General features: G+C 40.8%; 1 protein-coding gene across 1 annotated transcript in view; it reads left to right on the top strand.

Annotated features, from left to right (window-relative positions):
* Window positions 1–395: 395 nt before the first annotated feature.
* SPARCL1 (SPARC like 1) overlaps window positions 396–14,090 on the top strand; it is a 53,323-nt gene continuing 39,628 nt past the window's right edge. Inside the window, exon 1 of the mRNA XM_060011957.1 lies at window positions 396–792. The gene's annotated coding sequence lies outside the window, so the exon portion shown is untranslated. The remainder of the gene's footprint in view (window positions 793–14,090) is intronic.

Genomic DNA, 14,090 nt, shown 5'->3' with positions numbered 1-14,090 from the left:
GTTCCTGAACCGGCTTATGAATGAGCTACACTATGAAGGAGGAATGCTTCACATGTATGTACATTTCTGAAGGTCACTTAAAGAAAGGTTGAAGTATCTGCAGTACCCTACTGTTACCAAATTCAGGCATATTCGTGAGAACAATTTTTGCAGAAGCAATGTAGAAATGCATCTGCTGCAATTATTCTTACCCCTTCCTTAAGCCCCACCCCACCGATTTCCTTTAGGAAGAAACCACAGCATGGAGTTTCTTTTCAGTCTTAAAATAAAAATTCCCCCAAAAGGGATCCCGCTTGTAAAACCTTTCAGAGTTGTTTGAAAAAGACAAGAAAAAGGCATACGGAGCCAAGTGCTTATATTCTGGCCAAGTTACGAGCCTCTGAGAACAAGAGCTCGAGGGGAGAACTGTTAACCCGTTCTCTCCGGCAGAATGAGCTCTCTCCCTGTAGGTCTGCGCTGCCTGTAAAGCTGAGCGCGCCCTCGCCCTTGGAGTGAGAGGCTAGCCCGCTGGAGAACTGCAGGAATCTGCAACAAAAACGATGACAGTCTGAAATACGTCCCTGTGCCAACCTCCAAATTCGTCTGTCACCTCAGACCCTGAGTAGTTGACAGAGCAGCAGAATTTCAACTCCAATAGACCTGAATGTGTTTCTGGGCAAAGAAGCAGAGCTGACGAGGAAAGAGATTCAAAGAGTATTGGGCGTTTGTGAAACTTATTTCCTGACTGTGTGCAAAGACAGGATTCAGCTTCAATTTTCTGCCAAGGCTCTGGGTCCAGCCACCTACCTGAAGGTAAATTTTAATAAGTTTACTGTATTTGTTAACCTGATTTGCATGATCTGATAAAGATGTCTAATATTTTTGCCTAATACAAAGCCATTTTTTAACAACAAGAACAAAAGAACCCTTTTGCATGATTTACAGAAAAGCTACTTACTAGGGAATTTTAACACTTGAATTCATGTTTCCTTTTCTTCTCCAAGATTAAATAGTAAGAACTAATAAATGATGTTTAGAAATGCAGAAATGTTGTTGGCCAGACTAGCATTCAGATCTTGGTGAAGTCTGAAATCCTGAAATGTGTTTTACAGAAATAGTTTACTAAATGTATTAAATAAATCAAAAGGAAAGTAGCTGTTAAAAAAAAAACACAAACTTTCAAATCAAAGTAATTTGGGTGTTTTCCATGTTTAAATTATCTGAAGTTATTCAGTCACCACCACTGTCCCAGTCTGTACCTAACAGCAATGTAGAAATGGAACATTTTGCTTTTCCAAAAGGTAAGAAAATCCCTATAATACTATATTTTCCTTTGATTATTTTTTAGTTATTGTGATTATTTTTTCCTGACTCCCTTTTATAGTTTTCTGACTCACTGTCTCTTGTCATCTTCTATCATTTTTTAGGATACACACACACACACACACACACACACACACACACATACATAAAATTTCTAATTCCTAACGATGTCTAATTTAGCAAGGGAAAAATGAGGGAGGGGAATCAAAGAGCTAAAAAATTATGATAACTCCTATATTGTAAGGTACCTTCATTTCTGGCTCTATCTTCTAAAATAAAACAATAATGCAAGTCACGCTCCCTCATTCCTCCTGGGTATTAGAGGTCACCTTGCAGGAGAAAACCATGTTTTCAACTGCAGATCAATGCTGTTGATACTATAACCAAGAGGTAGTGCAGAGAGAGTATCTCTTTTGAACTGCCTTTAATCTGCACAGAGGTTAAATATGTCACCTTGGCATTATATCTGAGCTCCCCTCTGGCCCAGGGCCTAAGTACACTGAATAGAAATGTTCACTTGGTCCAACTCAGCAGAAATCCTTTTTTTTTTGATTCTCCCCTTTCTCATGGATACCAGTTTTTTTCAATTCACAGCTTATTCAGCTAAACGTTGATGGGTACATTAACTATGAATATTAAAAAAAAAAAAAGGACACCCCTCTCAGGAAACATTTAAGTTTATATTTCTATCCATTTAACAAGATCCAACAAAGCACAGCAGTCTGTTTCATCTGCTTATCATCCAATCAAACAATGCTGCTTTCCACATTTTGGAAAAGAATATGTACACGTTATTAATGAATCTTGCCTTTTTTCTTTCAGGGAATCTTTGTACAGCCATTTAGCAATTTGAGTACTGGGGTTTCCTTCCAGGTCCTTTGGTATTTAATCCCCAATAGGCTCTTATGCACAGTTTCACTTATCAACTAAGTAAAAATAATAAATAGGGAGGACGGAAATGAAATAAATAGTGATATATCTGGACAACTCCAAAATATTCTTCATTTCATTTCCTCTTGACAGCTTATTATTTTTAGTCAGTTGATATGTAACGGTACACAAGCATTGCTATTTCAGCTAAGTTTAGCACAAGGTCCAGAACATGTTGGGAATCTTTTTCCACCAAGAACATAAGCGACTGTTTTTCAGACTTCAGATGCCCTTTTCCCTCACATATCATTCTGGAACACCCTTCAGTGAAGGAGAAGGGGGGCCCAGAAATCCAGGAGAACTTCCCCAGTAGGTCTGGCTGCCCAAGAGATGCCCAGTTAGGCCAGGGTCTGGTTCAAACAGGGCCCACAGAGCATCTTCCCCCAAAGGCTGGGCTTGCACAGGTAGTACCACCTGAGGCTAGCCTGATTTTTATCTTGGGCATCGAAAGATGATCAGAGGGCTTTCCTGGTGGCGCAGTGGTTGAGAGTCCATCTGCCGATGCAGGGGACACGGGTTCGTGCCCCGGTCCGGGAAGACCCCACATGCCGCGGAGCGGCTGGGCCCGTGAGCCATGGCCGCTGAGCCTGCGCGTCCAGAGCCTGTGCGCGGCAACGGGCGAGGCCACAGCGGTGAGAGGCCCGCGGACCGTAAAATTAATTAATTAATTAATTAAAAAGATGATCAGAAGTTTGGGGAACAGAGTGTGTGGTCTCGACTGATCGTAAGGAGATGGTGTAATAAAGTGAATAAGATCATGGGCTCTAGAAACGTACAGATCTGGTTTGTATCTGGGCTTTCCCAGGGTCTGTGACTTTGCACAGATGACACTTTGAACCTCCGTGCCCTCATTTGCCAAAATGGGGATCATAAAATTAGTTACTACCTTGGAGATTTGTTGTGATAAACGAGGAAAACAGCTATGTCTGGTACGTTTGAATCAATCTATCGATCATAGCTGATATTAAAGCACTAGTCTACCTATATGTCCGGAATGGAACTCTGTAGAAAGGGAATTTACTCTAAGATTTCCCTCAGGGTTTCTTCCTTGTACTTACACACTTTGCTGTATAATAAAATGTCAATGCCAGGTCTATGCCTCAGAGTCAGCCCGACAGAGCAGATAGAGCATGGGTTTCAGCGTCTAACACGCCTCAGTTTGAATCCTGGCTCTGCCTCTTTGTGAGCTTAGGCAGTCACTTCACACCTCCAGGACTCAGTTTACCCATCTATTAAGCAAATAGTGATAATAATACCCACAATGGGGTCATTGTAGGAATTAAATAAGATGCTTTTTAAATGTCAGGTATAGCACCTGGCAGAGTACTAGACACACAGTGAGGAAGTGTTTGATTACACACTTGGAATAATTTTTCTGGCAGTAATAGTGGGGGTCAAAAAGGAAATATTCATTGAATTGTCTTTTTTTTATCTAAAGAAATGGAAAAATAAATCTGACACTACCGTATGCCCTTGAGAGGGCCTCAGCCTGAAGTATTTATTACTCAGTCCTTACTGCTTCATCCATTAGTAGCTTCTTAATGGCCAAGTCAAACGAAACCACAGTGAGTCTTCTGTTTCAGATTGCCATTAAGAGGAATGAGGCGAAATGATGCTTTGCCCTCAACTCTGTTTTATTGGCCTACCTGGAGGGGGGAAAAGGCCCGAACATTTCTCCTTTCTTATCTTTTCTAAAGGCAGGAATAGGGGTTTTGACTTGCTCTAGGGGGTATCTTTTTCCTCTCTAACTGAAATTCAAACAAAAGGGTTTGTTTTTTGTTTTTCTGTTTTTGTAAACCTCTCCTCTATGTTCCTAGAATTGAAATGTCAGCTGCTTTTTCTGTAGCAGGAGCAGCCTGTAGTCATAGCAATGAAAGGGGACAGAGAGGCTCGAGTTTCACAGCCCTCTCTGTGAAATAACTCTTAGTCTGCTTTAAAAATCCTTGAGAAATGAAGTCCCCCATCCTGGCTTGTTTCCTTCCTATTATGCAACCAACTTATGTACGCCAAACATTTCCTTTAAAGAGTCAGTGAATGGGTGTTAAGAAAATGAACAAGAAAGCTACGACACGGTGCCCAGTTTACTGTCGAGTGCAGGGAAAAGCAACCGGGAAGGCAAAGGAGGAGAAAGAGACAGGACCTCACTTTGTAGGACAGGCTGGGCCCCACACTAAAGCCATTTCCCGAGTCCCCGCTACCGCCTCCCACCTTCACGATGTGCTTATCCAGGTGATTATCAATCAAGGGGACTCAGGGGCAGGCTGCCTGGACTGGAATCCTGGCACTTACACTCTCTAGTTTTTTATCTTATCCACTCTTTGCCTCATCTTCTCATATGTAAAAGAGAGATAATAATGGTCATAAAATTGTCATGGGAATTGAATGAGATACTCTATGTAAGGCTCTTATTACAGGATCTGACCAGTGGTAAAGGTTGGCCGTGAAGTTCACCAAACCTCAGTTTCCCCTACTTCTTCAACGGGGATAACAGCTAATTCATAAGACTGTTGTAGGATTAACTGAAACAATGGATGGAAGTGCTCAAGAAGTAGTCGTTCTTTTAATACTTTTCTCATTTGGTCTAACTCTGATAAGAATGGCTTTTTTTGAACTTGGAATCTCCCAGTGAGGAAACTGCAATGAAAACAGGCCTCAGAATTATCCTTGTATAAACAGGAACCATTGAATTTCTTAAAAGGATAAAAGGGAATAATTAAGGATTTTTACATTTATAAGGAGTAAAAGAGATTCTTCTCATCTTGATTAACACTAGGGCAAAATGTATCAAAACGTCTTATCTTTCATTAAAATACTTTTTATTAAAATTTCTGTTTTAGTTTCTCCAGTGTTTTCCAGGTCATGAAATAAGTAATATTTTTATCTTATGTCTCAAACAACTAATGTACTCAGTTCTATTCTGTGTGAAATGCCAGGGATGCTACAGGAACAAACAGAGAATGGCTGTGCTCTTGTGGTACTTACTGTGTAGTTAGGGAGACAGTTGTTAATCAAATTATCACATTAATAAAAACTGCATTCGTGAAAAAGAAAATATATGTGTGTGTGAGTGTGTGTGTGTGTGTATAACTGAGTCACTTTGCTGTCCAGCAGAAATTAACACAAGATCGTAAATCAACTATACTTTGATAATTTTTTCTCAAAAGTACATTTGCCCAAACATAAGGTGACCTCAAATACAAAGCCACCTTCATTTTTCTAATAAAAAGGTCCTCAGGCAAAATCTTTGGCCAACCTAAATACACACACGGATGGATAATATTGGAAGGTATGCTTAGGACGCTTACTCTATTGTTACAAATACATTATTTTAAATCTCATTTCATTTAAAATATTTTATACTTATAAGAATGACTTTTTTATTCTCATATTTCATGAAATGATTTTGTTAACACTCTCTCTATGCCTCTTTAACAACACTGTCTGTGTTCACTGGAGCCACTCTGTAACTGTCTAATAGAGAGTAGTGCATCATCAATCCTCTGCAAGCTGTTTATAACTCACTTCTCAGAAATCTGCTAGCGCTGCAGATTTGAGCCCCAAGCATAGATTCTCATTCCATGGTGATGATCTCTACATATTAATTACCTCCTATATGGCTTTTTCCAGTACTCTTTAAAGGGCTTATTGAAAGCCGCTTGAGTCTCTAAAGTGTGGTTTTCTAAAACTGTGTAATTCCAACAGTTGCAAAAATGAAGTCATACCTCAAGAATAATTGCTAAATCTGCTTTAAATATCTTTATCTCCTTTTCCATCGTGCGGGTGACCTTCCTAAGAACAAAAATAAACATTGTTTGAGATCGTTTCAGGCTGTTTGCCTGAAATGGTACTTTGTTGTTCAAAATGAAGTAATTGAGACAATATCCTTTTATGCGAGAGACCTCAGAAGTGCTAAAATATAGGGCACATCCCTTTTGTTATAGCATGATTTTGGGGGGCGAAAAAGTTCACATTGTATTGAGTGTGTATTGTATAATTATATGCTGAAATAAGTGTTACGAAGGAAAAGCACCTTTCTTCTAAGAAAGCACGTAAGGATCCCGACTTCCACTCAAGGTCAGGTGTGGCTTTCCTTGATCGGAAGCCTAAATAGAGGTTAGCCCTGTGGGAGGTGTGCATGCTGGGCAGTGGCAGCTGGAGCAAGTGGATGCTGACAAGAGAAGTCTGAGCGTGCAAAGATCCTGTGGCAGGAGGGACCGTAGACTGAGGAACAGAGAGAAGGCCAGATCCTCTGAGAGGAAGGGGTAGAGCAGTGGGAGACGTGAAGCCCTAAAAGTATTTGTCCTCTGCTTGATTCATGTTTAATGCTGAATTCTGGTTAGACTGAAAGTTCCGACGGGCATGAACCGTATCTATCCCTAGCCTAGACTCACATAGTGGTAGGTTCAGTCAGGCAGGATGACAGACAGTTGCAGTCAGAGCCCTAGAAAAGTCTGCATCTTTGAGTCTGAGTGTATCGTATACACTGGCAGGACTGGGACACTTCGATGTCAAATGGCGACTCCGCAGAGAACTCAAAATAGAAAGCCATCTTTCTTAAATCTTCAGATTCATTTAACGCCAAGCTATAGAGCTCTCCCAAGAGACTCAGTCATACTTTAAAAGCCCTAAAGCAACAGCGTTAAGTCTGGATCAGGTAACAACATGTATACGTTAGCCAAAATATGACTAAGGGGTTTGCTCTCTGATAATGAAGCCTTTGGCCGTCATGTAAAGTCAGGATGAAGGAGAATGTTCTGTCTGAGTCTGATTATGAAGCAAAATGATAATAATCATTTTGTTTACTACATTTCCCTGAAAGGAAATTTTTCCATAGTTATAATACTTGCTAAAAATAGTAGCCTACAGTCTTCCCCTGATATAAACAAACTCAACAAAAGATACCTGGCCTTATTTGGAAATGTAGAGGTACATACTCCAGGAAACAAGATGCCAGTCATAAGAAGAAAAGTAAAGTAACAGGGAAAACAGACAGGGCAAACCTCTCCTTTTTCTGCACATATGTACGTCATTCTCAGTTCTTCTGACCTTAGACAAGGTAAGACAAACAGATCACGTAGTCATCGTCTGCCTTGAAAACCAAAAATACTGAAGGAAGTTTCCTTGGTCTCCAAGAGAAGGAGGGGGACTTATACGTTTGGTTGAGGCTGCCAAGGAAGGAGCCAACAACGGGGGGTGGCAGAGCAAGGGGGAGGGTTAGGGAAAATACTGGCTGCCTGAGGAGCTCCAGGCAGCATGAAGGAAATTCAGTTTAAAAAACTACCAACACTAAACTTTCCAAGGAGTCATTGACATAGCCAATACAAGAGATGGAAAAGAGTAGACTCCAAGCCTGTTCCTGCCTTTAAAAGTGTGGATGGCCATGTTTCCACTCTGGTTCAGTGGTCAGACAGCTTGTTAATGCTTAGGAGGAAAAGAAAGAGCAAGGAGATAAGAAGAGAAAAGAGACCTAGCGAGACAAGGAGTGCCCAGTGGAGATAGATGGTTAGGTTAAGTAGATTTACGTGGCAAGGCAACAAGCAGAACTTCAAAAATAAAATTCACCATTTTAAATGTGAATTTCAATTAACATTCTTTTTAAAAACTGTAACAACTGAAAAGAAATCAAATACAAACACCTTCTCTGATATAACTGCATTCCAATGTAAACTTCTAGAAAATATTATGGAAACTGAAATGGAACCAATACAACTAAGAACTCAAAATGAACCACAGTACCCAAAAATATATTCTGGTTGTCTGTGTAAGTTCATTCCTAAATCTAGATGGAGAATGATGTTCTAGAATGTTCCAAAGTTTAGGTGCCCTCCGCTTCTCTAGGAGATAGAAGTTTCAGGACGCCAAGAGACAGAGAGACCAAGAGTCAGAGGGTTTCATTCGGAGGAATGTCCTATGTTTCCTACCAAATGCCAAGAAATCTTTAGCTATCACTTGCACTGCTTTGCACCCTCAACCTGAAGGACCACGCACTCAGTCTTGGAGGCCAGAGTTGACATTGTTCCATCAGAGGCTGGGGCCTTTCAGACCAGTCTCTGCAGGCTTGGCTGGCTACCTTTCCAGCTAGAGGAAAGAATATTCAGGCCCTTTTCTCTGTTTTTTCCAGGGACAGAACTCATAGACCTGCTGAGAAATCTAATTACAACCCCCTTTCATGGTGAAATCCAGTTACAGCCTCTCCCATGGTGAAGGCCAATCCTTTTGATACAAAAGGAAACTAAACAAAGGGGTTTCAGACACGGGGGGATGTGTCTGTGTTCTGCCTTCTCTCTTAGGCAACTATGCAGAAAGGTTGCAGTGACCTTGACCGGCCTTACTTAGGAATGATGGTCATACTATTACTACCCCCATTCCCATAAGAAGGAAAAATATGTTCATATCTGATGCCAGGAGTTTCTGGAGATCTCCTCCAGGATCCATTAGCTGAGCAAAGCAAAATCGTCCACAGACACATTTTTGATTCAGCAAGATGACTTCTCTTTTTGAATTTGGAATGTCATGTCAAACAAGAAAAAAAAGTAGTGAGTTATTTAAGCCAGTATCCTCCTAAAATCTTTTCCTGACGTCTTTCGCGCCCTGTGCCACCCATTCCCTTAAGGATAAGGAGAAACTGCAGTGCTAAAAGAAGGGTCACCCCAAATTCCTCAAACTTAATTGAGATAAATGGAGATAGTTCTCGAAATAGTCATTTATGGAAATACGTATTTTACAAATACCTGGCAAAACTCTATAATTGTTGAAACAATAAAACTACCAACCACATTCTAATCAGATCTCTATCACTACAACATAACCACTGTAGTCCACTGAATATGTATAAGACCTGGATTTGCAGCTTATCCCCCCAAATGGGCAAAATTTTTAGGAGCATCCAATCAACTCATAAGTTTTTAACTAAATATGAGTGGAATATGAACAGGTAAATGCTTTTGTTCTGTTTTAATAGGATAAAGTTTACCATAGGTTCAATAATACTGATATGCCCATAGAGTTAATAAAAAGTAAATAAACAAGGATAAGAATCCACCATTCATAGTTATCCTCAAAGAGCACCAAAAGTAATGCATTTTTACCATACTTGATTCAACTTGAGTTACCTAATCATCTGTATAATATGATAGAGACCCAGTGGGAAGGTGGCCTGAAATCTACAAAAGCCAGAAGAATTAATCTTGATTATGGGTCAAAGAAAACTTGTAGCTGGTTTCAAGACACCATGATTGGTCAGATCTTCATGCTGTCTTAGCACAATGGAATCATTTTTAACCCTCAAGCCATTTGTTTAGTGGATTTCCCAACCTTTTATTGGAGACCAAGCAACTTTGAGCTAACTCTAAATCTACACAGCATTCTGTTGGAATTCAGAAGAAACAAAACACAAATGCTGAACCCCAAGGGTCTTCTTTCCTCCTCCTTTTCTTCCCTGCTCCCCAATTCCAGCACACGTAACAGCAGGCTTTGAGGACCTCACACCGGGTATAGATGAAGCTCTTTCTAGGAAAACTCCTCAGTAATTTCCTAAAATACAGGTAGAGGAAACTACTGGAAGCTTTTGCTTTAAACTGGGAGCTTCAAGATTTGGGCATAGACCTTGGCATTCCCAGTGACCATGCATTCAGTAGCTTCTTGGATAGGCAAGGGGGAGGGAGGGGTGGGAAGTGACAGCACCGGGTCACCGATAAAAACAACAGATTGATGTCTTCTTGAGACAGGAAAACAATTTAAAGTGATTGATTTCAAAAGCAAATAAATGTTTTCTTATAATTTGAAAACTACTCTGGGTAGGAATGTTGGAGGTTACTATAGCCTGAGATCTGACTAACTTCTTTTCTTTTCCAAACGACGGCACACAAAATTCCAGCCCCCGCTTACTCTACATTTGGTTCTTTATTGTTTTATTGTTCTTAAATCCCGTGTTTAGATGGTGGCCACAGTAAGGTCTGAGGTGGTGGTCATGGCTGGAGGTGGCTGACTCACCTTATGCTTCCCAGCATCTTGTTAACAGGGTTAATATCTGTAGACATCCGTAGCCCAGCCAGTTACTGGATGTGCTATGTACATTTCAGTGCCATGAAACCCCAAATAGTCATTATCCAAAAAGAATTAACAACAGACTCCCTTGTGCAGCATTATTCATGCAGAATACAGTTTTGCTTCAATGTGGCTAATTAGACTACTCTATCCCTCTCTCTCTCTCTATTTTTTTTTTTTTTTTTTTTGGCTGTACCATGCAGCATGCGGGGATCTTAGCTCCCTGACCAGGGAAGGAACCTGTGCCTCGGGCAGTGGAAGCGTGAAGTCCTAACCACTGGACTGCCAGGGAGGTCCTAATTAGACTACCCTTGATTAGGCAAATTTCTACACATTCTGGGACTAACAAGCCCAAACCAGTATATTTAGAACAATGTTTAAAATGTTTAGTCAGACTAAGCTACTGAATTGGGTTTCCTTTGGTGTGGGAAAGGACTATAATGGAAGGGAAAAGAACAAAGAGATTGATTTATTTCCCAAGTCTCCAGAGTAATCCTGCTCTCATAACATTCAAGCAATTACATGAAAAGAGAAATAGGAGGGTAAAGTGAAAATGCCAAGTTCCAACACAAAACACTCCCAGAGCTAGATGCCCATGTTTCTTTCTAAAACTCTTCGATTCTAGAACACCTTCAGATCCTGGGTGAAATCAAGTTTATTGAGTGCTAGTCACGTGTTAATACCTTGTAACTTTTGATTCTCTCCAAAGTTGAGGACTGCTATGCTCCACTTAAAAAGAAATATGTGCACCTGCTAAGGCAATGTAAGGGAGGAAAAACTTTTTCCTCTACCCTCTTAAATTCAGTAATTGGGGCCTGCAAATTAAATGGACAAAATACAGATTAATAGGAGAAAAACGTTTATTTATATGCATAGAGAGGCCAACAAAAGTAGCTGGCTCCTTAAACTGTTAAAGGCTTACCGACCTAATTTGGTAGGAGAAAGGGAAGGGAGAGAAACAGCTTCTGTGGCAAGAACAAAAGGATTTTTTAGGAAAGACAAATGGGTTTTTAGAACAAACTGGAGATAAGAGAGTTTATGATATTTGTCATAAAGGTATAAGTGGTTTTTCTGTCTTTTTCAAGGTGATAAAACTGCCCTGGAGAGGAAACTGGTAGATTTACCCTTGTTCTCTCTACTGGGAATAGAGCCACCCTGAAGAGGGAATGTATGGTAGTTCTCATTTCTCAGAAGTTTCTGCTTTTAGTCAGACAAGGGATGCTCTGAGAAGGCTTCGCTGTTGAATCTCAAAGGTCTTCATCTTCAAATAATCTTTATACAAACCCATAGCAACTATAGAAAGACTTGAAACAGGACATCACTGGGGAGCAGGGCACAGCTCTGCTGGCAGGGGGTCTGAATTATATTCAAACCCATGAATCCTAAATTTGGATCAAGTACTGTGGGTCAAGGTCTAGCAAGGAAATGACAGATCCCGGCAGGAAAACTGAATTTGGGGATTTGAGGAGAGTGGAATTGAGGGACGATTGACCGAAGAATGGGCAGGGCATAGAGAAGTCTCAAGGTGTTGTAGGAATAGACTAGTGAAAGCTCAGCTTGTACGAGCCAGGGACACTGAGAGGGGCTGTGACCTTCCGGAGAGGGACACAGTCACAGAGACGGCGCTGAGAAAATACACACCCTGGTTTTACTCTCCTCCTTCCCTCAAATCTCTCCTGCCTGGTCACCCCATTAGCTGAACCCAACAGAAACCATCGTGCAAGAGAACCTGATGCTACAGTTCACACAGGCCCTGTGACAGCTCAGGGTGGAGAAGGCAGGAGAGTGGGTGTGGAGTGGATTTGGGGGGAGCAAGTGGAAGATATCTGGATATTCAGAGAAAAATAATCTCTTCCCAATGCGGGAAAGGCAGAATGTACAGCTGTAGACAAGCCGTGTCTTCTCCTTGCTTGAATAAATCTTCCAGGGCTTCCCCTCTGAGGGCATAAATAAGCCTAGGTTTTCACCCTGTTTTCAAAGAACTCCTCAAACCTCAGCCACTGAATCCGCTGGGGTTTATTGTACCTGCTTCTTTCACAGAAGGCAGGTAATGAGTAACGTTGTACCACTGGGCGAGCAGTCTTTCCCCTATTCAGTGTGTTGGCTCTCGATAAGGCACCCGAGAAGCATGATGAATCCTGAAGGCACTCCTGCTTGAAGTGGACGCTTTCATTAGCGGTTCGCACAAAAACTACTCATCAAAGCCCAGCGCTGTTCCCCAGCGGGTCCCAACGCCATGAGAATGAGGCTACTTGGAACTGTTCTTAGGTATGATTTGCTGTTTTTCTTAATCCCGGAAGAGAATTACCCCAATAAGTAATTCTTGGTACTTTCACAGAGCTGAAACACTTGAAATTCTTCTCCCAACCAGCTGAACTTAACGACCGACTTACTATATTAACTAAAGAAGAGAGACAATTTCCATTGAATCCAAAGACGTTTTATATGCTGGTAGAGTTTAACTAATAAGGGAAATTCAAATAAGAGTAGTCAGAGGAGAAAGCTAAGAACCTGGCATTCAGAGAAAAGAAATTTTAAGAAGGTTGAGAATAAAATAACTTAGGGGGTAGAGAGAAGAGCTAAATGCAGAAAAAGAATAGGACTCATGTAACTGATCATTTTAGGGGCTAGGGAGGTCTCAAAGGTGAATTGTCATGCAATTAGCATTATGAAGCAAATCATTCAGATATTACTAAGTCCTGCAACATGACAAATGCCACAGGCATTCAGGTGAACATCACTTGTGAAGCAGAGGTTTACACAATGTGTGGGACCTTCTTTTTCATTTTTATTTTTTAAATATTTATTGATTGCTTGATATTTCGGCTGCGTCGGGTCTTAGTTGCGGCATGAGGGATCTTTGTTGCAGCATGTGGGATCTTTAGTTGTGGCATGCAGACTCCTAGTTGTGGCATGCATGTGGGATCTTGTTCCCTGACCAGGGATCGAACCCAGGCCCCCTGCATTGGGAGCGTGGAGTCTTAGCCACTGAACCATCAGGGAAGTCCTGGGACTTCTTTTTTTAAAAAAATAAAAACATAAAAATAAAAGAAGAACCTCATTTTAAAACATGCATGCATGGGCTTCCCTGGTGGCACAGTAGTTCAGAATCTGCCTGCTAATGCAGGGGACATGGGTTCAAGCCCTGGTCCGGGAAGATCCCACATGCCGCAGAGCAAATAAGCCCGTGCACCACAACTACTGAGCCTGTGCTCAAGAGCCCGTGAGCCACAGCTACTGAGCCCGTGAGCCACAACTACTGAAGCCCGTGTGCCTAGAGCCCGTGCTCCACAACAAGAGAAGCCATCGCAATAATAAGCCTGTGCACCACAACAAAGAGTAGCCCCCACTCTCCGCAACTAGAGAAAGCCCGTGCGCAGAAACAAAGACCCAACGCAGCCAAAAATAAATAAATAAATATTTTTAAAATGCATACATAATTACAGTAACAGATTCCAATATAAATCTTTCAAAATCTGACAGATCTGGAAGATAAAAATTTAGCTGGGACATAGAGGATCTGAGTATTAAAATCAACCAGCTCAATTTAATAGATGTGTATAGACCTTTGAAACGTACAAATACAGAACATGCTTTTTTTTTTTAACCTATGTCAATAAAACATTTGTATATTTATATATATTCCAATAGCATGTATATTTCTATATCATATTTATACATATATATGTATGTGTATATATATATATATATATATATATATATACACATACATATATATGTATGTATATATATCATGTACTTGGCCACAAATAAAACTTGACAAATTCAAAAAAGTGAGAAAAATAAAAAGA

This window comes from Delphinus delphis, chromosome 5 (assembly GCF_949987515.2).
Source record: "Delphinus delphis chromosome 5, mDelDel1.2, whole genome shotgun sequence".
Taxonomy (NCBI): Eukaryota; Metazoa; Chordata; class Mammalia; order Artiodactyla; family Delphinidae; genus Delphinus; species Delphinus delphis.
Note: the sequence above shows the minus strand (reverse complement) of the source record. Positions and strands in the feature narration are given on the sequence as shown.